Source organism: Ambystoma mexicanum, chromosome 4p, assembly GCF_040938575.1.
Source record: "Ambystoma mexicanum isolate Mex_15411 chromosome 4p, UKY_AmexF1_1, whole genome shotgun sequence".
Lineage (NCBI taxonomy): Eukaryota > Metazoa > Chordata > Amphibia > Caudata > Ambystomatidae > Ambystoma > Ambystoma mexicanum.
Genome location: NC_090927.1, coordinates 794,168,736 through 794,194,815, shown reverse-complemented (window position 1 = coordinate 794,194,815; position 26,080 = coordinate 794,168,736).

Sequence of the window (26,080 nt, the reverse complement as noted above, 5' to 3'; positions counted from 1 at the left end):
AATTACTGCTTTGTAGTTTGGCCTTAAGTCTGCTTCTTGATCTGAGAAAGTTAAGGACTATGGGCAAAGCAAGGCTCCATGCATAGATGTGAGAGTCTCATCCTTTTCTGCCTGCCTTGCCACGTGATTAGGACACCGTGAAATCGGCCTCTTCTTCATGCATTTTCGTGTATTTGATTTAATTCTATAAGTCTTCTACCATCTGTGGCTTATCTCGACCTTGCTGAACAGGATACTCTGTTCTTTTTCTTCTTAATTGTATCCATTTCTGGCCTATTCCAGCCTGATACGACCTTGGCTTCTTTGCATGGTTACCTTCAGCTGGGTTTCTCTCCGTCTTAATTCTCGATTTGTTTGCTGCAACACTCTCCTCTTGAGACCTTTAGTAACCTCTGTTCAATTCTGCTCATGTGCGTAGTGGATTTTCACTCATCTATAAAGTGCTTTTGAGTAGATATGTGTATAGTTGGTGCTTGCCGCAATCTATTTGACTTCTAAGCATAAGCAAGCTTCACAATTTCTTTGCTCTTGCTGTTTCTTGCATTTGTACATGTTTAAACTGTCTTAATGTCTTCATTGTGCATATGGCATAAGTTTCTTCATCTTGAAATCAACTGTTTCACCTTAGGCTCAAGTTACTTATCCTTGGTATTTTGTCTCTTTGTCAGTATTCTCAGGTCATTATATCTTCTATATGTGCATCAGTCTGGTTTCTTATGATGTCACCATTCGTCTTCCTTTAGTATCTTCTTGGCTTCTTCAGGTATTTCATTCTGACAAACGTCCTTTTGTCTTGTCTGTAGATATGGTCTTCTCAGTGGGTACCTTACTGTACAGGTTTTCTTAGGTGTCGGTACTTCACTAGGTGCTGTTACTCCGATAGGCACTGGGCAGAGCCCAACTGCAGCTCTCTGCTAGTTTAACTGTTCTCCATACGTCACATATTGTGATGTGAACATTCCTGGCATTTCGAAGGGGGTGGCTGGAGTGCCGATGATGCATGGCACTTCCTATTGACTCCCCCTTCTGGGCGATTCATCGACCACTCCTACTTCTTTCTTTGCATTCACCTTTCTGTCATCCTCTGGATCTAGATATCTAGGTCTGCAGAAATGTTCCTTTGGGTCCATATCTTTATCACTCCCTTTAAACATCCTGCTGTACTTACATGCTCGTCTTTGTTCCATGTCATTAGTTGACATTTTCCACTTGGATTGCAAAAAATCCATTTTCCCACATATTTTCTATGTTTCTTTGGATACCAAAACTTTATTCCTTCTGGTGCATAAATGCTGGCCTTCACAAAGTCTCTTATTTCTTCATCAGTTCGGTCCTGACTCATGATTTTCATCCCTATGGCCTTTTTCGCAGTTTTCTGGTACTGAGAGATTATTATCTTGATAACACAGAATCCAAGCAAGATCATTACCAACAAGGCTCCTAGGAACTTGATTGCATCTGCCATCCATTGTGGAATCCATGAAAACAGTGATCCAAACCAGCTGTCATCATCAACTTCGTCAACTTTATCAATCATCTGATTCTGTAGTTTTGTCAGCATACCTATGGCTTCTGTTAAGCTTCCATTTTTATCATCGTGAGATGGTATAAATTTGCAACATGATTCTCCGATTTTTGCACAAACACCACCATCCATAGCTGTGATCATGTCTAGGACATATCTGTTCTGGAGAGTCATTAGTCGAATCGCTCTTAACTCTTCCTTGATTGCATTGAATCCCTTTATGGTTGTGTTGATGGTCTGCAGTAACTCCCATCTGGTTATCTGCAACCATTTACAGCCTGATTCATGGAATTATTTGCGTGAAAACCTCAGATTTGTGCATCTTTCTGCCCGAAAAGCCCTATACTTCAAACACAGATTTTTTAGCAGAAGGGTGCGCAAATCTGCATTTTTCACACAAATAATTCCATGAATCAGGCTGTTAGTATTTGCTCCAATCTGAACTCTTGGCATCAGGATTGTCGTGAACATTGATGAGGTCAAGCTGACAGCCTGTGTTCGTATGGGATTGCATGAAAGGCTTCTTCTGATTTGGCAGAAAAGTAATTTTCTCTCTTCGTTCGGCTCATCAGTTCCACAGATCTCTTCTTCCTCGAGTGAGCATCTGCTTTCGGGAAACTGTCAATATTCAGGTCACCTTTTGGTATCACCAACGCTGGAACATGGACATTCACCAATGTGCATATACGTCCCCAATTCTTCGGGAACCTAATATATGCTTTGGATCCACATGCCCAATAATGATCCATGATCACTGCAGTACCATGTACAATTCCTGTGTCATTGAAGATTCGTCCCCAGTTCTTATTTTCTTCCATTTTTCTTGTACCATTGTTTCTGAAGCACAGTTTGGAATCCTCCAATGGCACTATCTGTTGGGGTCCTCCTCTGTCTTCGACCCATGCTAGCAGTCTTGCCAGTCTCGGCCATAATGATTTGCATACCATCTGTGCATTTTCAATGGTTTACTTATAGTGTCTAATGATCATCCATGCTCTGCAGATCACTACTCCTTTCTCCCATCCTTCTGGAGAAAGCACTGTTCCCCAGATTTGCATTTGACCTCTGTTTTTCCATCTTCAAGCTTCTTCTGGAGATTTTCAGTTTTTTGTTTGTTTCTCTTCTGATCTCCGCTCCTTTAACTCCAGGCTTTTCATATCTTATCACAATGTTCTTCGTTTTGCCATTGTTTCTTGTCTTTATGTCTTATACATAATCAACTTCACCTTGCTCAGTCGCTTCAGTTGCCCATCCCATGAACTGACCTCTGGTCTTGCACATTGCTATATGTCAGCTAACTAGAGCTCTGGTGTCCTCTTTTTAGGGGCTCTGTGGGTGAGGACAAGTAAATATAATATGTACAGTCCCACAAAACAGCTTCCTTCCTTTCCGTCCTGTGTTAGTACTGGAATACCACCTGACAATCTTAACTCCACCTCTTTAACATAACTTTAGGCAGAGTACCATGGATTCTCAAAAATATACATCTTTTTATTTTTTATAGAAAACAATTAGAAATGCAGTACATCTGCTTAAAAAGCAACAACATGTTCACGATTCATTCTTTTGGACCTTAATCTTTCAAAACATCAAAAGAAATGGAAACAGATAAAGGGAAAACAAACCAATGTTAGTTTTTCCTTTATCTGAAAAACAAGCTACTAAATAGCTTAACTCCTTCCCTATCCAGTAACACCTCCTTGGTTCAGGAGGAAAAACAATGTGCCAACACTTAACATGTGTTTCTAGTACCAATTATCACTTTCATCAATGCAATTGAACTAATACAAATCACATTCCTTATTGGTGCTGTCTTCAGGGCACTTATTCTTTTTGTCACATGTTCCTCTTTGGCGTGTGGCATTACAGAGAATAGTAAAGTTCCAAACAATCTACAATGCAAACAAACAAATAAAACCTTGTTAAAAACCATGTTAACTCTATTTTAGTCATGTCAGGTATTTATGGGCACCCCTTTAGACTTCACATATTTTTATTTTTTAACGGAAGGATTCATATTGCTATATCATCTAACACCCAACTAAGGCATATGGACGCAGTTCCATATGGGATTTACCGGTGTATTCTATTAAATTTATGGGTCCACTGAATGCTGACCGTATGATACAGAGTGTTTATCATATTTATTGTATTTAGTACCTATGTTATCTTCAATGACCCTTCATTGCTGTCATTTGCGAATGGTAGGGTTTTCTCACACACCATGTATTTCGGAATAGCCTGGTTTGAATCAGGCGTTTTTTTCACAGTGGACCCATTATTTCAATCTATAAGGTAAACAGACCAAATGGCACAAGTTACTAGGTGAGAGATCGCCTGTTTGTCACTGAGGTTAATATCTCCTAATTACTTCCATGTCAGACGGTCTCAATGGTTTACCGGCTGTCAATGATCCTCTTGGAATAGAAATGATGGGTACTTTCTTCGTTTCCTGCGTAGTCGCTAATTGTGCGTGTTCCTGTTCTTACCGAACGCTAAGTATTCCCCAGCTTAACTCGTGAATCTGGCAACAAACAAAATGTGCCCCAAATTAGTTTGTCTATTTATTCCAAGCTTGTTCGCCCTTTCGGTAATGCCATCTCACCTCTATTCGTTGTTATTCTTGCCAAAGGGTGAAGTCCTTCTGCGCCTTCCTGCCTGACTTCCGGTAGAGAGACAATGACTGACGGTCATGCGTTGTATTAAATGGCTGCAGCCGTGATGACGTGAATGCCACATTATTGGTCACGTCTCCCGTTTTGACAATATGCACGCTGTCTAATGCGTTTCTTTTTAAAGAGGTGGGTTTTCTGTAAGAATTGAAACTGATTACTGCCGTGAATACGATCCTAACTCAAGAAGCGAATATCACCCGCTTCTTGGGATTTGTATTTACGCAAAAGTTTATTTATGGTGAATGAAGAGCCCCCATTCGATGGAAATATTTAACCCTTCTTTAACTGAATTTAAAGAATATATCCATTTTTATTCGATTTTCCTTAGTTTGAGATCTCTATTTCACCCTCTGGGGTGAGGTTCAATTGTTTCAATAATGAACCAAAAAATATCATCTTGGTTATGTTTTGCAAGTTTGAAATGTGCCACCAACGGTTTGTCCACAGCACTGTTTTTAACACACGATCTGTGTTCGCAGATCCTTTGGCGGATGGCCGCTTGGTTTTTCCGATGTATAATAACCTGCATGGGCATTTGATGGCATACACTGCCCATCTTGTGTTGCAATTTGTGAAACCTTTCAATGTCCATGTTTTGCCCTTCAGATCGACTTCTTTTAGATTGGCCGTGAGTGCACAGACTGAACATTTGCCGCATTTAAAATGACCCACTACTGGAGGTAAGTTCCAGAGGGTAGATTGGTTATGAATGATTTTATCCCTTGGAGTTCTGTAGGTATGGACCAATTTGTCCCTTAAATTTGGCATCCGTCTAAATGCAAAACGAGGTTTGTTGATGGAAAAGTCTTCGGTATTGATTGTGCTCCAATGTTTCAGTATGCATCTCCGTAAATAGTTACTTATAGGGGAAAAGGTTGATACACATGTTATCTTGTTCTCCTTCACGCTTGGTTGTCTTTCAAGACAGTTCTGTCTGTTGGTGTTTCTGGCTCTTTTCCTGAATCTTCATACAATGTGTGTGGGGTAGCCACGTGCTTTTAGTCTAGTAGATAGATCCTTGCTATTTTTGTTGAAATCCTCTTTTCAGCTACAGTTTCTTCTGATGCGTTAAGATTGTCAGGGGGTATTCCAGTACTAACACAGGACAGAAAGGAAGGAAGCTGTTTTGTGGGATTCTGTACATATTACATTGCTATATGTGACAGACAGTGTGCTGTCTGCACGTCTACTTCAACAGCTACAAAGATTTATGACTTCCCCATGCTGTAAGGTAGGAGTGCACACACAAAGCATTCTTCCTCTGAAGTACATCTTCCAACTTCCTTCATGTGTTGGTACCATATGTTGTTTTCCAAGTGTGCTGTGCTGTCCAAGTAATCGTTCAATTCGTTATTGTCTTCTTGTGTGCGCCTTCTAATTCTTAAGGTTTTCCTGTAGTTTGCTATAACCACATCCCCAAACACGTCTGTATAGCTTCTTCTTGCTGGAAGATACTCAGGTAGCTCCATCAATGATCCCGCTATTTTCATCTGTACCATTTGAGTAGGAGGAGGTCTGGTAAGTCTTTCCTTGTCTTCCTGTCTCTTTTTGGTCATGTTTATGAACATCCATATTGATTCTGCCATTATCCCAGCACTTGATTGTATTGCAAGACTTAAGCTTGACCTCTTCATCACTGGATCAGGCGTGCTCGTCGGTGCTGTCTCTGTTAGTTCATTCTCTAGAATCTTTTGTCTCCTTAAATGTTTCTTTTCCATGTGTCTTTCAGTTTCTCTTGATGTGGAACTTCTCATCGTTGCATGTCCAAGCTTCCCCCATTCTCTGGAATGTGATTCTGAACTTATTGACACTAGACCAGGTGTGTATGTACTCATTATTTGTGTATGTGTACCTTTCCTCCTTCTCGGTTTACTTTTCCGACCCTGTCTCCGCCGTAGTAATTCATTTGTTACCCCAAGTTTCATGCGTGTGTCATTATTTATCTCACGCATCTTAAGTTCAGTCACTCTGTCATTCTTTCTAGGAGCTGGAATGACTATGTAAGGTCTGGGTACCTTTGTAGGTTACATGCGTACATCATTAGGTGGGTGCAAGGGAACCTGAGCGCTTTGTGCACCAATGAAAAATGCTGTTCTAATCGTCAATGACAGTAATATGATAATAACTACTATGCACATGTAAATAATAGATTTGTAAGTAAGTTTACAGCATTTCTTCCTTGGCCAATATGAACGTCTCTCCTGATGAAGGAGAACAAGGTTACTGCTCTGGTTTCCCATCTCGATCATCTAAGGAGGCAAAACTAACTTTTAATACATGCTGAATATGGCCACTGGATTCTGCTGCCTCTGTTTGCAGTTCACAAATGCTGGACTGATTATCCTCTTTTTATGAGTAATAGACTGTCTATTGTCTCTGGAAACAGTTATTTTTCTGTTAACAAAATTTCCAAATGAGGCGATAAGTTCAGCAATTCTTTAATTTGCGTGTTCAAAATAATCCAGTTCCCAGTCAATGCCTCTTATCTGTTTCGCTCCAGATGACATGTTCCTATTTGGCAGCATAAACAAGAGGGAAGTCCTTGGCAACACCTTCACGATCTGTCCCTCGAAGGAAAGTTTACAATCATCTCCTGTGAGTCTGCTGATGATTATAAGGTTTAACCTGCATTATGATACCATCCAGGAGCATACTCATCTGTGTAGAGTTCGCTGGGTCTCTAATGAAAGTGAGGACATTAACACTAGCATGTCTCCCCACAATTTTTGGAAAGTCTTCAATCAAGTGGAAAAATACATTAGTAGCTAGTCTGCTATCTACTCGTGACAAGGACATTGGTCTTGTGCTCGCTGTATTCCGGAAGCAAAAGAAACTGCTCTGCAATCACTGTGAGCAGCCACCTTATTGTCTTTTCGTTTCCAGGATATTGAAGAAACTCTGTTATGCTTGTAATTCTTCCCACCGACGGGTATAACCTCAATACTAACTCAAAATCGGAATGTCTTTGGTGAAGTCACTATTGCGTGACACCATGAGTACGTCCAAATAAGGCTCCTGTGCTGAAAGAGTCAGGATACTGTATTCTCTTCCAATGTATGTATCCTCAATCGAAATCTGGCATATCCTTTCTTTTCAGCGCTTCAGTGTGCCTCAGTCCAAAGTCCAAAATCAACAAGCTATTTTGTGGCTTATACGTGCAATTCTTCTTCTTCACCCTGCAACTAGGATGCACAGAGTGTCCATGTTTTTATGTCCCTTTTCCCTTATTTTGCTCAAAGGAAGTATCCAAAATGAAGCCACAATTTGCACAAAATGTTCTTTGTCTCTGCTTTACTGGTCATGCGTCCTTCTTCCCCGTCATGGATCTCATCTGCATGTGCTGTGGTTCTTCCCTGTTGTCTGTAGTCTCTACGCGGTGGGGTGCGGGCAGAGGGTCTTCTCCGATGTATGGCTTGATCTCTCCCAGAAAGATCCAAGCTCTTCTTCCCTGTAGCTTGACTGCAGAGGATGTAACGTCCTGCACTCTAAAGGGGCCGTTGAACCTCAGGTCGTCCACTTTTTTCTTGTGTGGTTTCTCACCAGGACTGTGTCATCAGGGAATATGGGAGGAACATGTAACTTTGGAATTTGAGCTGTTGTAGTATCTCCTTCTGTGTTCTGTGCTGCCCTGCACCCTTCTTGTCGTGGCTGCAGCTGTCCTGAAATTACAGTAAGACAAGATGTCATGCTATTCAAGTAGTTTTTCATTTCCAATCCTAACACTTCTCTTGTTGGCTGGGCATCACATCTAGCTCTATTTTGAGGTGTCAATGGTGTGCGCAACCTTCTGCCTGTCACAATTTCGTGTGGTGTGAGATGATGGTCAGAACCAGGCTGGTTTCTGAGTGCATACAGTGCCAGTGGAAGACAGTTTAGCCATCCCTTCTTCAGAGTAAGCTTCAACTGGACTATCCTTTCCTTTAACAATCTGTTGAGCTTCTCGCATATGCCATTCCCTTGAGGATGATACGCCGAACAAATCTGTTCAAATACTGCATTGACAAAATGAGGACCATTGTCTGACCTCATGACTTCACACACTCCCCATCTAGGAAATACCTTCCTTACCAAGAATTTGGCCGCACAGGTAGATTATGGGTGTGTACATGGACCTGCTTCTATCCATCTAGAGAATGGACACAACACAACAATTAGATACCTGTCCCCGTTACATACTTGAATCATATTGACATAGTTGATGTGCAAGTGCTGGAAAGGCCCATTAGGCCTTGGGACAACTCCCCTAATTACACGTAGTGTATGCCCAGCCATGAACTGCTGGCAAATTATACAGTTCACCATAATAAATGCAACATGTTCTGCCAAGTTCGGTATGAACCAGTCTTCAGCAATCGTTGCTGCTAGGTTTTCCTTGGTCATGTGCGCTGTATAGTGCAACTGTTCCAGTGCTATTTTCAATTAGGCTATAGCCATCACCGGTTTACCAGTGCTGTCTTGTCACCACAAGCTCTCAGAGGGGTTTAAAGAACACCTTCATTGCTTCCACAGGTTCTTCTCTTCCTGTGGTGCCTCCCCTTGGAGCTCCACTAACTGAGTTCTTGTCATATTGCTACAACCTTCAGGCTTGCTTCGTGCAACAATCCTTCTCTCATGCACATCAGTTATTTCCACGCTCATGATTATTTCGTCTTTAGTCGCCACACGATTGGCTTCAGTGTCTGCTGCTTGATTTCCACGCGAGATAAAATCTGTCCCTTTTGTGTGGGCGGCGCATTTCACGACCGCTATGCCCACTGGGGGCTGTAGTACCTTAACCAGCCTTTCCAATAAGGCTGCGTGCTGCACTGTCGTGCCGTCCACTCGGAGGTAGACCCTCCATTTCCAGCGCGCTAAACCTGCATGCACTGTTGACATCACATAGGCAGAGTCACTGTACACCATCACTTCCTGGTCTGCGTGACTCTCGAGTGCGAGTATGAACAGCAATAATTCTGCAGCTCGTGCAGAATAGTGTGAGGGTAATCGTGCACTAATCAGTACTCAAAATTCCCCATTTGCCGTGTGTTTCATCACAGCAGTGCCTGTATATCACTGTCCATCATTTTGATCGATCGTTGAAGAACCATCAACAAAGACAATTTCTCCTTCAGCTAATGCATTTTCTTTTACTCTGGGAATCTCATCATAGAATTCTCCATAGCTCGCGCAATCATGTATTGGCTCTCCTTTAGTGACTGTCTCTGCTATAAACATAGCTGGGTTCACTATTTTGCATCAAACTATTTTAATTGTTGGATTTGATATGATCACTTCCTAAGCAGAAGCTCTCTGAGATGTCAGTGTGCCTTTTGGTTTCTCTAAAATGGCAAATAGTGCATGGTCGACTAACAACGTCATTGGGTATCCCATCACAATGGTTGTAGCCTTTTCCATGGTGAACGCTGCAGCAGCTAAACTTTGTTCACACGGGAAGTGACCCCTTATCACTGGGTCTAAATTCCCACTGTAGTGTGCAAAGGGCTTGTACCCCAATGGGGTTCTCTGTGTGAGATCTGCTGTCATAACACTGCCATTCGTGTGTGAAAACAGGTAGAATTCCTCTGCATAATTGGGAATCCCTATTAGTTCAACAAACCCTTCTTTCATGGTCTCGGTCCACACAATTCTTTCTTTCATTGCCTGTGCTTTCTTCAAGGCTTGTAACAAGGGTCTGGTATAGGAACTGTAATCAAAGACCCATGCACTGATATAGTTGCATAATCCGAGAAAACTCTGCATTTGTTTTATCGTGTCTGGTTTGTGTGTCTTTGAAATGGCTTCAGCACTTTCAGGGGTAACCTTTTTCCCCTCATGTGAGATTAGCTGTCCTATATACAGCACTTGTTGTTGACAATATTGTAACTTCTCTTTGTGACTTTATATCCTTTCTCAGCTAGTATAGTCAATAGCTGAATAGAATTGTGTCTGCACTTTTCCTCTGCCATACTGCAAATTAGGATTTCATCCACGATTGCAAGACAACACTCTCTAATGCAATATTGCTTAAATCCATCTGCAGGACTCTGTTGAAAATCAAAGGAGACTCACAGTACCTTGGGGTAGCCTTGTGCTTTTCAGATGAACTTGTCCAAACGTAGACAATGTCAGATCTTGTGAGTCTTTGTGCAATGGGATTGAGAAAAATGCATTTTTCAAGTCAATCACTGTGAAATACCTCGCTTCAACGGGTATATTACATAGGATCGTGGACGTGTTAAGGAATAGAGGGAACTCGGCCTCGACTATGTGGTTTATTGGTCGTAAATCTTGCACCAGCCTCCAAGAACCCCCTTTCCCTTTTTTCACTGGGTAAATTGAAGTATTGCAGAACAACTCTGACATCACTAAGATGCCCTGATCCATCATGGCAGAAATTGTCTTAAAAATCCCTTCATTTGCTTCCCTAGACAAGGAATACTGTCGAACCTTTGCCATGTCGTCCTCAAAATATTCGGGACATTTTTGTGCCAGCATTATTCTCTGAGGCACTTCTCTTTTGATCATTTTTACCAAATAGATGAGATTAACCTCAACTGTCATCTCATCTTCACTTTTTTGTTCTTCAAACAGATCGTCATTAGTGACGTCAGTCAATCTGTAACCTTCCCCAATGGTGATTACTGCAAATCATTGTCTGCCTTCATCATCACAACCGTCAAGCAAAGCCATCTCTCCTCACACTATGGCTGTTTGTATTGTCAAGGGAAACATTCATCCCTTTTCCTCATGCATAGGTATTCTGGGTCTGAATAAAAACTCATCTGGGGGTCTCATGGTTTTGTCTGCAAGGCCTGGTAGCCATGACATTAATATGCATACTCCATAAGCGGATATTTCTGGTTCCAATGGAATAGCTCTCATAGCCGTTTGTCCTGCGTATGCTCTAATAATTTCACATATGTTCAAATAATGCATTCCTGGAGTTGAACATACTATGCCCTTCTCTGTGAACGAAATCGTCATATTTAACTTTGTCATTAGGTCTTGTGCCAATATATTCAAAGGGGCTTGCCTTGAATATAGCAGTGGCACATTCATGTCACATTCTCCTATGGAGACTGGAATTTCTTTTGTAAAAGGAACACGACTTGTTGCTCCTGTGAAGCCCTGAGTATTTATGGCATCGCCAGACAAAGAAAACTTGCCTTCACGTATACCTGAGCGCATCGCACCTGTGTCAACTAAGAAATAATATTCTTTATACCCTATACAGACATCTACCCTTGGTTCCTCATGAGGGTTCGGTGTCACTGATAGGCTAGAACACATCAGATCTCCCAGTGAGCTGTCCTAGTGCATATATAATCTTGTCCCATTATGAGTGAACAGATTTCCCCCGTCACTTGTGGCATTTCTCATTCCTGAATTCTGTATCTGTCCTGTGCCTGTTGTTTGTGACAGTTGCATTGGCGACTGTTGAGACTGTCCCTGTGGAAAATTTGTCACATTCTGGGGTTGCAAACATTGCTGTACTCCCAGCGCTTGCTGCTGTACTCTGTGATTCTGCGCAACTCCATTTCCACCCTGCTGTGAGATCGCAGATGGATTCAGCATCCCTCCTCTTGTGAGTTGGTCATTTTGCACCATGCCTTGACTTCTGCATGTGCGTGCTAGATGCCCTGTCATTCCCCACATCCAGCATGTTGGCGGTGGTTTGATTATTTGCCCATTTTGCATACCCTGGTTTCCATTTCGCATATTTTGAAAACTTCCTTGATTGTTCTGAAAACCTCTCTGATTACTCTGCCATCCTCTTTCTCGAAGGTCTCTTCCCCTTGGGTAAAGCCTGTTATTGCTTTGATCAAACTGTCTTTGATTATTGATCTACTGCGTGTTAGATCCGTCTGTGTTAGTTATCATTGCCCCAGCAATGGCATACTTTGATAAGTTTTTCTGCACCAATTTAGCCTCTTCACCTTTTCGTGTAGCATCCTTTTTGTGATTTTTCTCCTGCAGCAGCAGCAATAGTACACAATGGTCAACTGTATTTCAGACCATGGCTTAGCCTCAATCCCTACAAATTTCTTGAGCTGCTTCTGTACCTGTACTGGCAGCCCTTGGCATAATGTATGGTAAAACACAGGTATAGATTTCCCCCAAGATTCATGAGTTTCCAGCACCCAGGCATCTTGGAAATTCTGAATGTAAAGCAAAGGATCACTTGATTCCTTCATCTTTCATGTCATTAAAGCTCCCATATCAGAAGTGTCTGCCTTTCCAGTCCAGAGACCTGATTTTCACGCAGTTTTCCCCCATTCATACATCCTGGCTGTCAATCACACTGCAGGGTGGCTGACCTGGCAAGGCCAGTCCCCTTAGCCAGTCAGACAAGAGTGCGACTTGGGTTACCAAGGGAACCCATGGCAGGGGTCCGAAGACCCCTCCCTCACATCCTGCCTACCCAGACTTTCAGGCGCCTTAAGGAGGGCTTCTGTGCAGAAGCCTGCGAAAAGACAGCGAACAAAGGAATCATCCCCGGTTTGGCACGCAGAGAAGAACACGAGAAAGACTTTAACAAAAAGAAATGGTGACTAATCCCAGCTGGAGCCAAAATAAAATGTATTTAGTCATGCAGGTTTATGTTCGAGCCTAATATAATAGCCTAAAACAATACCATGGTTATATAGTATAACCATGGTAGAAAAGTTGGGGTAGTTACCACTGCCATCAGCCAAATCTTAATGTAAAGGGAGCGAAACAGTGCTCCAAGAGACACAGACAAAAAGGGATAATAATTAACCCTTTCCAATACTCCATGTAAAATGGGGTGTACTGGGTCTGTATTTCAAAGAGACTACATAAAGTTAATGGCAACTTTACATGTTTCTGGAAGACAGTAGTCAGTCCCAGAAAAATGGAGTCAGAGGGAAGTCTAAAAGACAACGCTGTGTTACTGCACTGAGGGTGCTGTGTAACACACACAAAAATGGTGCTCATGGAGTAGGTGAGGCTCCAGAGCCCAAGATCACACAAATGGTAAAAACACACACAGCAAAACACATGTAAGAGTGGGGAAAAAGGTTCACACTCTTACTAGGTGAAAAAAATAAATACTAGAAATCCAGCAAAGCTGCTGAGGGACTCAATAGGTGAGGGAAATTAGTCAGTTATGAGAATTCTCCCTAACAATTCTCGATAAGGTGGCCTACTTTCAAATTCATCAATATTTGTAATATAATCACCTCTTGGGGGTACGTCAATCTGGCTTTAGACCCCAACACGGGACTGAAACCGCATTGATCGACCTTAAGGCACAATTGACGCGCTAAGAGACAATGGAAAGGCAGCATTACTGCTCATACTTCACCTCTCAGCGGCATTTGACTTAGTGGACCATCAAATGCTATTCAACCACCTGGATTCCACTGCCCACTTTTCTCAAGAAGTGATAGGATGGATCCAATCCTTCCTCGATAACAGGACCATGCACGTCTTCTCTCCATCTGCAGCCACTGACCCCATACCCATCGTCTCCATCTGCAGCCACTGACCCCATACCCATCGTCTGCAGAGTGCCCCAGGGTTCCTGTGTTTCCCCAACCTTGTACAACATTTTCACAAAGCCCCTTCTTGATGATCTAGGTGGCCTCAGTATCACCTACACCAACTATGCCAATGATACCCAGATCCTCATCCCGCTGACGGGGATTTGGCCTTTGTGAACAGAGTGTACCTCATCATCCAGACATGGATAGCATTGCATGGTCTATGCCTGAATGATGACAAAACGGAACTTCTCATCCTTGGCACCCCTGCAACCATTAAACTAGGTCATAACTATTCCAACTTCAGAATAGATGACAATAATATTACTGTAGCCAAGGAAGTCAAAATCCTTGGATTCTACCTAGACTCTACACAGACTTTTAAAAAACAAGTCAACTCTATGGCCTCGTCAACGGCCTACACCTGCAAACTAATCAGAGCAGCCAAACCCTTCCTTTCCTTTAATAACTGCATCACCTTAGTGTAACGCTCACCTGATTCCCGCAGAGGCCCCGGTCTTGACTGGGTGAATGCCGTATCTTCAAAGGTGATGTGTAACACACGGTTGGCTCTTTGGGCTGGACCTCTGTGCACTGTTTGTCTGACTCGAAGAGTAAGATGTCTGCAGATAGAAAATATGGGATTAATGAACTGGGGTTATTGGGTGCCTCTCTCCTCTTCCCTTTCTCTTCTCCTGTAGGACCCCAAAGGTTAACGCCCTCACCTTAGGTAAGTGAACGCCGAGCTCTCCATCTGCCTCGGGGCAGGGTGCCGTAACCAGTTTCTTCACTGGATAAGGGTGCAGGCCTCTTGACCTCAGAGGACTGCTGTCCGTCGTTAACTGCACGAACGGTAAGTTCTGGGCACTTCAAATGTCTTAAAAGTCTTTTGTAATGATATCTCTTGTTTTGCAGGGTTCCGGCGATGGCGGATGGCGGGCTGATGAGAGTTGAGGCTCGAACCCGCGTGAGGAATAGAAGCGCCTGGAAGCACGTAAGTAAGCGCTTGTAGCCTGCTTCACGATGCGCATTAACTGTCCCTTTTATCTTGCAGGTACAAGTTCGGAGCTTTAGAGAAGCTGAAGGGTGCTGGAATACCCACTGGATTCGGCGTGGGAAGGAGTAATGGCACGTGAGTAATAAAGTTGCCCAATGTCTTTAAACGCACCTTCTTTTGTCTTTCAGATGCGGGATGCAGCGCCGAAGGCCTCCGGAGCGTGCGAAGAGCTGATAAGCTTTTGTCTTTCAGATGCCGGAATGCAGTGCGAAGACCTCCGGAGCATGCGAAGAGTAGGTAAGCCTTTGTCTTTCAGATGCCGGAATGCAGCGCGAGGCGTTGGTGACAGCCGATGGACCAGGTAAGAGATGCGCTGCCACTGAAGACCGTAGTGCTAACCTGTTCTTTCTTTGTCCTTACAGGTGCTGCTGAAGACTGGATTCCAGGATGGTAAGCCTTTGTTCCCTTAGGCCCAGGATCAGAAGCAGAAGACACGATGAGCGTTCTGCTGCAGAGAATGCAGAATAACGCAAAGCAAGATTCATCCATCGGGTGTGGTTTAAATAGCCTCCTGTAGTGCTTAGGTGTCTCCTTCCACAGCCTCGCCTAGGTAAGAAAAGAGTTCCTGCTTTCCAGAAGAGTTCCAGTGTTCTGAACCTAGGGAGTGGCTCCTGCCCCACCCAACAGGAAAAGTAGTCCCAAACAGAAGAGGATCAGGGGCTCAACTGGCAGGTAAGTAAGCAGCATGGTCTGCTGCAAGTAAGTCCACCCAAGCATTATGAGCCCGGCGCTTCCAGCGCTGGGACTGGGCATCTTTATGAGCCTGGTGCCACTGGCACCAGGACAGGGTCCAAAAGGTCCCAATTGGGACTGGCTGGCACTCGGAACCGGGGTTATGGGTCTGCTTCCAAGGGAGTCGGGCAAGTCCTGATCTTTTGGAAGCAGAGATCACGACAGCACCCCCCCTCAAGGCCCCTCCCAAACCGGGCTTCTCCAGGGGTTTAGGCTTGTTAGGAAATGTTCGATGAAATCTTTTGATTAGACGAGGCGCGTGGACATATTCTGCAGGTTCCCAGGATCTTTCTTGGGGACCGTAGCCTTTCCAGTCAATCAGGTAAAATAGTTTAGATTTGGAGATCTTGGAATCCAGGATGCTTTTGACTTCAACCTCGAGTTCTCCATCAACTAGAATAGGTTTTGGAGATTTAGTTAGTCGGGTTTGAGGTTGCATGGGTTTTAATAGAGAGACGTGGAAGACCGGATGTATCTTCATGTGAGGGGGCAAGTCCAACTTGACCGCTACTGGATTTACTATGGTAGTGATGGAATAGGGACCAAGGTATCTTGGGTTGAATGTGCGTGGTCCTTTTAGAGGTAGATATTTGGTGGATAACCAGACTTGATCTCCTACTTGATATTGGGGGGCTTCCTTCCGATGTTGGCCTGCTCCTTTCTTGTATTGTTCTTTAGCCCTTTGAAGGTGAGAAACGGCTTCCTCAAAGGCTTGGGTGATTGTAGAATGCAGGTGGTCTACTGCTGGTGTTCCAAGATCTTGGAGTGGATCCAACTCCGAGGTTCGAGGGTGACTACCGTATAACAGAAAAAACGGGGTCTTCCCAGTTCCCGAGTGGACAGAGTTATTGTAGGCATATTCGGCTATCCAAAGGATATCTTTCCAAGTTTTTTCAGTTTGTTGTAGCATGCAGCGCAAATACTGTTCCAGAGTTTGATTGGTCCTCTCGGTTTGTCCGTCGGTTTGAGGGTGATGGCTGGTCGAAAGTCTCACATCAATTTGAGCCGACCGACAGCAACTTCGCCAAAAATGAGAAATAAATTGACTACCTCGATCCGAAATTAGAACTGAAGGAAAACCGTGCAGTCGGACGATGTTTTCGAGAAATTCTCGGGCCAGAGTTGCTGCTGTTGGTAAGCCTTTGAGTGGAATGAAATGCGCCATCTTGGAGAATAGGTCCACGATTACTAGGATCGTATTGTATCCGGAGCATGGAGGTAGATCGGTGATGAAGTCCATAGAAAGCGTATGCCAAGGGCGAGGTGGGATGTCAATAGGGCGTAAGAGGCCGGCTGGTTTTTCCTTTTGACTCTTGTTTTGGGCGCATACTCCACAGGACATTATAAAGTCTCTGATATCTTTTTTCCAAGACGGCCACCAGAAGTAGCGCTTGATCTTTTCCGAGGTCTTGGTTATACCGGGATGTCCTTCCATTAAAGAATCGTGATAACACGAGATTACCTTTTTCTGTAAATCTGTGCTGGGCAGGTATAACCGTTCTTGGAAATATAATAGGTTGTCCTTCACCGTAAAGTCCTTTCCCTGCAGATGCCAATTCTGTATGTCTGCTGGAGTTACCAGTAGCCTGGCTTTATCCTTAACTTCCTCTATGGATTGTGTGGCGATTACACCTAGAATTCTTTGTTCGGGAATGATAGGTACAGGTTTAGGATTGATCAAATGTTCTTCCACTCCCATCCGAGAAAGGGCATCAGCTTTACCGTTTTTTGTACCAGGTCGATAGGTAATTATGAAGTCAAACTCGGCAAAGAATAGTGCCCAACGGAGTTGCCTAGAGGATTGAGCTTTTGCGGTTTTCAAATATTGCAGGTTTCGGTGATCTGTAATCACAGTAACGGTGTGTCGGGCCCCCAGAAGATAATGCCGCCAAGCCTTAAAGGCGGACTTGATAGCTAGAAGTTCCTTACCAGTAATAGTGTAATTGATTTCAGGAGGCGAGAATTTGCGGGACCAAAATGCCACGGGATGCAACTGATTAGTTACTGGGTCCTTTTGTGATAGAACTGCCCCCATGGCAAGGCTCGAAGCATCAGTTTCAACGATGTAGGGGAGTTCTGGGCGAGGATGTTTTAAGATCGGTGCAGAGATAAATCTAGTCTTCAAATTTTGGAAAGCTTGTTCCGTCTCGGTAGACCATTCAAAACGTTTGTTTTTCTTTAACAAGGCGGTGATGGGCTGGACTATTCGAGAGAATTCGGGGATAAACCTGCGGTAAAAGTTAGCGAAGCCTAACATGCTTTGAACACCTTTTACGGAGGATGGCGATGGCCATTTGAGAATTGCATCGACCTTCTTTGAATCCATACGCACTCCGCTAGGTGATAATATGAATCCCAAGAATTCAACTTCAGTCACGTTGAAAACACATTTTTCCAATTTAGCGAAAAGTTTGTGTTGACGCAATCTCTCGAGGACCATTTTCACGTGTTTCCGATGTTCAGTTTCCGATGAAGAATAAACGAGGATGTCGTCAATGTAAACAACAACACACACATCTATGAGCTCTCTGAGGACATCGTTCATAAAATATTGAAAGGCGGCCGGGGCATTGCAAAGTCCGAAGGGCATGACCTGATATTCAAATAGCCCATACTTGGTGCGGAAGGCCGTCTTCCATTCATCGCTCTCTTTTACTCGTACCAAGTGGTAGGCTCCTCTAAGATCCAGCTTTGTATATATGCATGCTTTTCTGACTTGGTCCAGGAGTTCAGGGATCAAAGGTAACGGATATCTATTCTTAACGGTGATCTGGTTCAGGGCGCGATAATCTATACAAGTTCTAAGGTCCCCTTCTTTTTTTGGAACGAAGAACAAAGCTGAGGAAGCAGGGGACTTGGAAGGACGAATAAACCCATTCGCTAGGTATTGATCCAGGTATTGTCGGAGGTGAAGATTCTCAGGCTCGGTGAGGGCATAAATTCTACTACAAGGAGGAGTAGATCCAGGTATCAGGTCTATCTGGCAGTCATAAGACCTATGAGGAGGTAGAGAGTTAGCCTGATTCTTCCGGAAAACATCTTGGAATTCTAGGTATTCAGGAGGTAACTGGGGAGCCTCCGAGGAAATTGCTGCCAGTGCAACACCAGGTCGAGGGTGACAAGTAGAGACACATTCTGGAAACTGAACCGTTCTTGCTCGCCAATCGATCTGAGGATTGTGCTTCTCTAACCAAGGAATTCCTAGAATAATCTGGAACTGAGGGGCCTTGATCACATCGAACACGATCTTCTCATGGTGTCCATCTTGATTTACTAGCGTCACTTCTTGGGTGGTATGCGTTACTGGTCCGGAGGCTATCTCCGTACCATCCACCATAGTAATGACGTCCTTTACAGCCTTTGGACAAAGAGTCAGATTCATCCTCCATCATTTCATGATCCACATAATTGCCGATGGCACCGCTGTTGACATAAGCTTCAATCGCATGTAATCGATCCGGATGTTCAGGGCTAATGAGGACCATAGGTATCACGAAATGCGAGGTCACGGAACTGGTTTTAACGCTCGGCAAGAGGACCTCTATTCTTGTCGGGCGAGGTTGTTTCCCTGCTCAGAGTTTGTGACCCTGGTAACTGCAGCTCCTACTGCCTTCTTGGCTGGTTTCACCGGACAGTCTCCAAGAAAGTGCCCAGAGTTTCCACAATAGAGGCATAATTGCAGCTGTTTTCTCCTTTCCCGCTCCTTTTGTGTTAGTGGTCCTTTCAGGCCCCCTATTTGCATGGGTTCCCCGGAGTCTACTCCTTTGGTAGGAGTTGGTGGTTTGGAAAATACTCGAGCATCAAACTTGGAACGATCGGCCTTCCTGTTCTGCAGTCTGTGGTCAATTTGAACGACTAAGTCAATATAGTCCGAACAGTCTTGCGGGGGATTCACTACTTGGGCTAACACATCTTTGAGCTCTCCACGTAGACCTCTATAAAACAGCGTAATCCTTTTGTCCTCAGGCCATCGAGTTTCCACCATCAGTCTGTTGAAAGACGCAATATAAGCCAAAAGGTCTTGATTACCCTGTCGCAATGAAAGGAGCTCATTGTCCAAGGCCTGCCCCTGTGAATGTCTTGCAAACAGTTTTTCCATACTGAGCTGAAAAGCTTGAAAATCATGGAGAACCGGATCATCTTGATTAACTAGAGGGATCGACCAGTCTGCCGCATTGCCACTAAGGTACGAAAGCACGAAAGCTACCTTAGCTTGATCAGTTGTAAAGGCTGCTGGCCGGCATAAGAAGTGCAACCGGCACTGATTAATAAATACTGCAAACCTCTTTGGGTCACCAGAAAATCGTTCGGGCGGAGCCAGAGGTACATTCCAAGGTAGGTTGATCTGCACTGGGTTCGTAGAGGATGTTGAAGGAAGATTTGCCCCTGATGCGGGTAACGGAGTTTGTCCGGCTTGTGACTGTAGCAATTGTCTAGCGAGATCGTCTGTTCGCTCCTTGGAAATAATCAGTTCCCTTCTTAGAGCATTCGTTTCCTGACGGGCTGCATGCACTTCTGCTCTTAGTTCCCCAAGTAACTGGGCTAGCTGGTCGGTATCCGAGGTTTCCATAGCGCCTGGGTGGGAGTTTTGCGGTAGGCTTTGCGTTCTGTAACGCTCACCTGATTCCCGCAGAGGCACCGGTCTTGACTGGGTGAATGCCGTATCTTCAAAGGTGATGTGTAACACACGGTTGGCTCTTTGGGCTGGACCTCTGTGCACTGTATGTCTGACTCGAAGAGTAAGATGTCTGCAGATAGAAAATATGGGATTAATGAACTGGGGTTATTGGGTGCCTCTATCCTCTTCCCTTTCTCTTCTCCTGTAGGACCCCAAAGGTTAACGCCCTCACCTTAGGTAAGTGAACGCCAAGCTCTCCATCTGCCTCGGGGCAGGGTGCCGTAACCAGTTTCTTCACTGGATAAGGGTGCAGGCCTCTTGACCTCAGAGGACTGCTGTCCGTCGTTAACTGCACGAACGGTAAGTTCTGGACACTTCAAATGTCTTAAAAGTCTTTTGTAATGATATCTCTTGTTTTGCAGGGTTCCGGCGATGGCGGATGGTGGGCTGATGAGAGTTGAGGCTCGAACCCGCGTGAGGAATAGAAGCGCCTGGAAGCACGTAAGTAAGCGCTTGTAGCCTGCTTCACGATGCGCATTAACTGTCCCTTTTATCTTGCAGGTACAAGTTCGGAGCTTTAGAGAAGCTGAAGGGTGCTGGAATACCCACTGGATTCGGCGTGGGAAGGAGTAATGGCACGTGAGTAATAAAGTTGCCCAATGTCTTTAAACGCACCTTCTTTTGTCTTTCAGATGCGGGATGCAGCGCCGAAGGCCTCCGGAGCATGCGAAGAGCTGGTAAGCTTTTGTCTTTCAGATGCCGGAATGCAGTGCGAAGACCTCCGGAGCATGCGAAGAGTAGGTAAGCCTTTGTCTTTCAGATGCCGGAATGCAGCGCGAGGCGTTGGTGACAGCCGATGGACCAGGTAAGAGATGCGCTGCCACTGAAGACCGTAGTGCTAACCTGTTCTTTCTTTGTCCTTACAGGTGCTGCTGAAGACTGGATTCCAGGATGGTAAGCCTTTGTTCCCTTAGGCCCAGGATCAGAAGCAGAAGACACGATGAGCGTTCTGCTGCAGAGAATGCAGAATAACGCAAAGCAAGATTCATCCATCGGGTGTGGTTTAAATAGCCTCCTGTAGTGCTTAGGTGTCTCCTTCCACAGCCTCGCCTAGGTAAGAAAAGAGTTCCTGCTTTCCAGAAGAGTTCCAGTGTTCTGAACCTAGGGAGTGGCTCCTGCCCCACCCAACAGGAAAAGTAGTCGCAAACAGAAGAGGATCAGGGGCTCAACTGGCAGGTAAGTAAGCAGCATGGTCTGCTGCAGGTAAGTCCACCCAAGCATTATGAGCCCGGCGCTTCCAGCGCTGGGACTGGGCATCTTTATGAGCCTGGTGCCACTGGCGCCAGGACAGGGTCCAAAAGGTCCCAATTGGGACTGGCTGGCACTCGGAACCGGTGTTATGGGTCTGCTTCCAAGGGAGTCGGGCAAGTCCTGATCTTTTGGAAGCAGAGATCATGACACTTAGCTAGAGCCCTTGTTTTGTCAAAACTGGACTATTGCAACTCTCTCTATTTAGGGTGTAATAAATACATTACTAACAAGATCCAGATTTTACAAAACAACGACTTGAGAGCAGCCCTAAGCATTCCCAAAAAAGCGCACATCTCCAACATTAGAAGAGCCAACAATTGGCTCTCGATGAAAGACAAGATCCTCCTTAAAACAGCATCCCTAACACATAAATGTCTCCACTTTGCCACACCACACTACCTCATAGCCGGATTTACAAGACAATCCTCCAACCGCCCCACTAGAACTGCTAATGCTAACCCCCTAACGGTGCCCAGATTTAAACGTACTAAGACTGGTGGAAGCAGCTTTCAGGTCAAAGCTGCTTAATACTGGAACTCCCTCCCCCCACTCCTGAGGGAAGATGTACCCTTCCTCCGCTTCAGGTCCAACCTCATCCATGTGATCAAGGCAAATGACCGTTAACATATCCCAGTATGCCTTTCCCATTTGTACATACCATGTACATTGTTCACTGTCTATCTATTAAGATGTGTAACCTACTTACCTGCTTCTCATCTTATCCTGTACAAACTGCCTGTTCCTCACCAGATACTTATTGTATACATTTTATAAATGTATATTCCTGTACGGCATTGTAACCTAAGCTGAACAATCTTCTTGATGCGCATTGCACCCTGATACCCTTGGGTCTGGAGCACATTACAAATATTAAAACAAACAAACAAACATCTTCCAAAGTTCTAAAGTAGCTAGGCGTTTGTCTAACTTTTTGCCAGTTTATGTGGCGTGCAAATATGTCTTCATGTGCTGTTGGACCGTTTTAGATAGCAATCCTCCCTGGGGCCATGGCATAAACATTTTGTCTGCGTCCCTTTAACGCATTCTGCACTGTACTGTTTAGGCTTCAGTGCATGTTTCGGCAGCTGTTTGCACATGTGTGCCAATGGGGTAATGTCTTCCTGCTTAATCTGTTTATCTTATCTTTGCATAACACTTTATTATGCTTTACGTTTCACAAACAAGATCGACAATATTAGCAAGCACCAATCGTCGTAAGCTCCGATCCCGTTTTTTCAACAAAAATTTAACTTTTACTTTTGTCAATTACAACCATCAATACATGCCATGTAACATCATATTATCACAATCGTGCAATTTTCATGCTATTTTTTTTTAAGTTTTGACGTCAAAGATAAAAAACATAAAACAGACAAGACAGAACCCGGCCGGCTACACAAATCTCATGCAATCTGCTTCCTCAGATGCATTCTGCCCCTAATTGTATTGCGACATGGAATTTAAGCCCATTTCTTTCTGATCGTCTTTAATCGATTCTGTTCGTCTACGTCATCCTATCAATTCAGGACTTTAAATGAAGGCTTCTTCTAGAGTTCTTTTAAAACCTAGGAAAATGGGTGTATACTCTTTACCTCAGTCACTCCCCGTATCTCTCTCTATTGCTTGGCCACCATCGAGACAATAATTTCCAGTTAAATATACATTATACTTTTACTCTGATGTTATTTTTGTCCCACCTCCCTCCGTTACCTACCCATCACTTGTTTTAAGGCATGCAACTTTTTGGCATGCATTCAGTATTTTTCACTCACCGTTCGCATGTTTTTCCTATCCGGACATTCGGGATCACTGCCTTCGTTACCGCCTTTCCGGCTTGCTTGTCCGATCAGCAGCTTGTTGAAGTGGGAAGGGGTTTTTGGGAGAAAGCAAAGGTTCCTTCAGACCTAACCTGCAGGGTTTTTAATTAAACTAGCCACTATCTATGGGGAGCTTCTCGTTCTATCAGCTGGATGGAAAAGGACTTGTGATATTGATGAGTACCCAAAGTTACTTATGTTGATGGCCAATGGGTGTCTTATCTAATCTTAACCATCTGATCTCTTCTACCAAGTGAACTGGATGGACCCCAGCCGGCCCATAAGACTGGGGGTCTCGAAACAGCCCTTTAAGATGAGTAGCAGCACCCTCGAGATAGATGGAGATGCAGATTCGTACTCTTGCACCAAATTAATAATGACAACTCAATAGTTTGGCAAAGGGAGTCCGTTTAATGACAAGTAAAAAAAAACAGGGAGTTCAATGAACATCAGCAAACGCTTGATCTTCCTTCTCGCTTAAACTCCAATTCATTTCAGAAAAAACACAACATTTATACCAAAAAATCATCATCATTGACGTGTAATCTTAAAAACTTAACATGCAACTTGATTGGTTATAGGAAGGTAACTTTAACAGAGGTACTATATCTGTATATGGTAACAGGGAGAGGGGATTGGATAATCAATGTCAGGTGGGGCAACTAAGCCCTTCCTTCAACTGGCCACTGTAAACGTCACTAAAAGTATGATGTCCCATTGGCTCTACTCTCTATAGGGCCCTAGATTACATGGTCCACTATGATTGGGTTGGCATCAAGCCCACTCAAACTTTTCCACTTGCGCTTAGCAGCATGCAGAATAATTAGCCAGGTGCAGGGAGTAAGTCTGCACCCCAGCTTCCCTCCAATTATTTTACAATCATCCATCACCTCAGTGGTCATGTGTCAATTACTGCTTTGTAGTTTGGCCTTGAGTCTGCTTCTTGGTCTGTGGTCTGAGCAAGTTAAGGAGTATGGGTAAAGCAAGGCTCCATGTGTAGGTGTGAGAGTCTCATCCCTTTCTGCCTGCCTTGCCACGTGATTAGGACACTGTGAAATCGGCCTCTTCTTCATGCATTTTCGTGTATTTGATTTAATTCTGCCAGTCTTCTACCATCTGTGACTCATCTCGACCTTGCTGAACAGGATACTCTGTTCTTTTTCTTCTTAATTGTATCCATTACTGGCCTATTCCAGCCTGATACGACCTTGGCTTCTTTGCATGGTTACCTTCAGCTGGGTTTCTCTCTGTCTTAATTCTCGACTTGTTTGCTGCAACACTCTTCTCTTGAGACCTTTAGTAACCTCTGTTCAATTCTGCTCATGTGTGTAGTGGATTTTCACTCATCTATAAAGTGCTTTTCAGGTAGATATGTGTATAGTTGGCGCTTGCCACAATCTATTTTACTACTAAGCATAAGCACGCTTCACGATTTCTTTGCTCTTGCAGTTTCCTGCATCTGTACACGTTTAAACTGGCTTAATGTCTTCATCGTGCATATGGCATAGGTTTCTTCATCTTGAAATCAACTGTTTCACCTTATGCTCAAGATGTCACTTATCCATGGTATTTCCTCTCTTTGTCACTATTCTCAAATCATTATATCTTCTATATGTGCGTCAGTCTGGTTTCTTATGACGCCACCATTCGTCTTCCTTTAGTATCTTCTTGGCTTCTTCAGGTATTTCATTCTGACAAACGTCCTTTTGTCTTGTCTATAGATATGGTCTTCTCAGTGGGTACCTTACTGTACAGGTTTTCTTAGGTGTCGGTACTTCACTAGGTGCTGTTACTCTGATAGGCACTGGCCAGAGCCCAACTGCGGCTCTCTGCTGGTTTATCTGTTCTCCATACGTCACATATTTTGGCGTGAACATTCCTGGCACTTCGAAGGGGATGGCTAGAGTGCGGATGATGCCTGGCACTTCCTCTTCACCTCTGTCCTTGTAGTTATTGGCAATGCCTGCCCAGTATATATCTCACTTCCTTCCTCTAACTCCTCCTCTTCTTTGGATGCTCTGAGCTGATCCATTGCTGTAACTTGTAACCAAACGAAGATTCCAACAAACTTCTGGCTTCAATCAGCCTTAGCTCCGCTGCATGTCTGATGCGCTTTATAGCCCGCTCTGCCTCACGATGACATCTCCTCCTGGTCGCTCAGCTAGATTTCTGGTCATCTCCTGTGGGGCATACAAGGCAACCTTGTTAGGGGGAGTCCATGTACTGATTAACATATCATCATCTACATACATATTTCATGATTTGTACAGTACATGCGCTGGGCGGGAAATTAATGCTCGCCTCCTTGTTTTTAATAGAATCAAAATTCTCTGCAGAGAATGCAGGGATAATCTTCATTCTATGTCAAGACAGGAGGCAAGCATTATGCTTGTTCAAAGCTTTCCATTACTGTTGTCGACAACCCTTGAATCAGCTTCAAGTAAAAGGTCTTAAATGCGCTATCGCTAGCCCAGTCTGCTGCTTGCATAATATCTTGTAATGTAATTCCTACTATGAATGCTTTTGAGATCATTGCTCCTCTAACTGAATGCTCTTCAAATCTGTTCAAGTCAATACTTGCTAATTGCATGACTTCTCGTACCCATCTGGCGATGGTAGCTGTTGGCGCTACTAACAGTTGCGTGTTGCCTGCTGGCCTTGTCTCCGCTGTCCTACTCTCGTATTCCCTAATGCATGCCGGTACACATCATTTTGGATGTTCTGGTAAGTATGGATAAGATTTAGAAGAGAAGTTTGTCTTTGTTCTCTTAGCTATCGTAAAGTAACCCCTTTGGGTCCAAAAGATTTCCTGTTCACTTCCAGTGTCCTGATGTCTGCAACTCCTCTGCACGACACTATA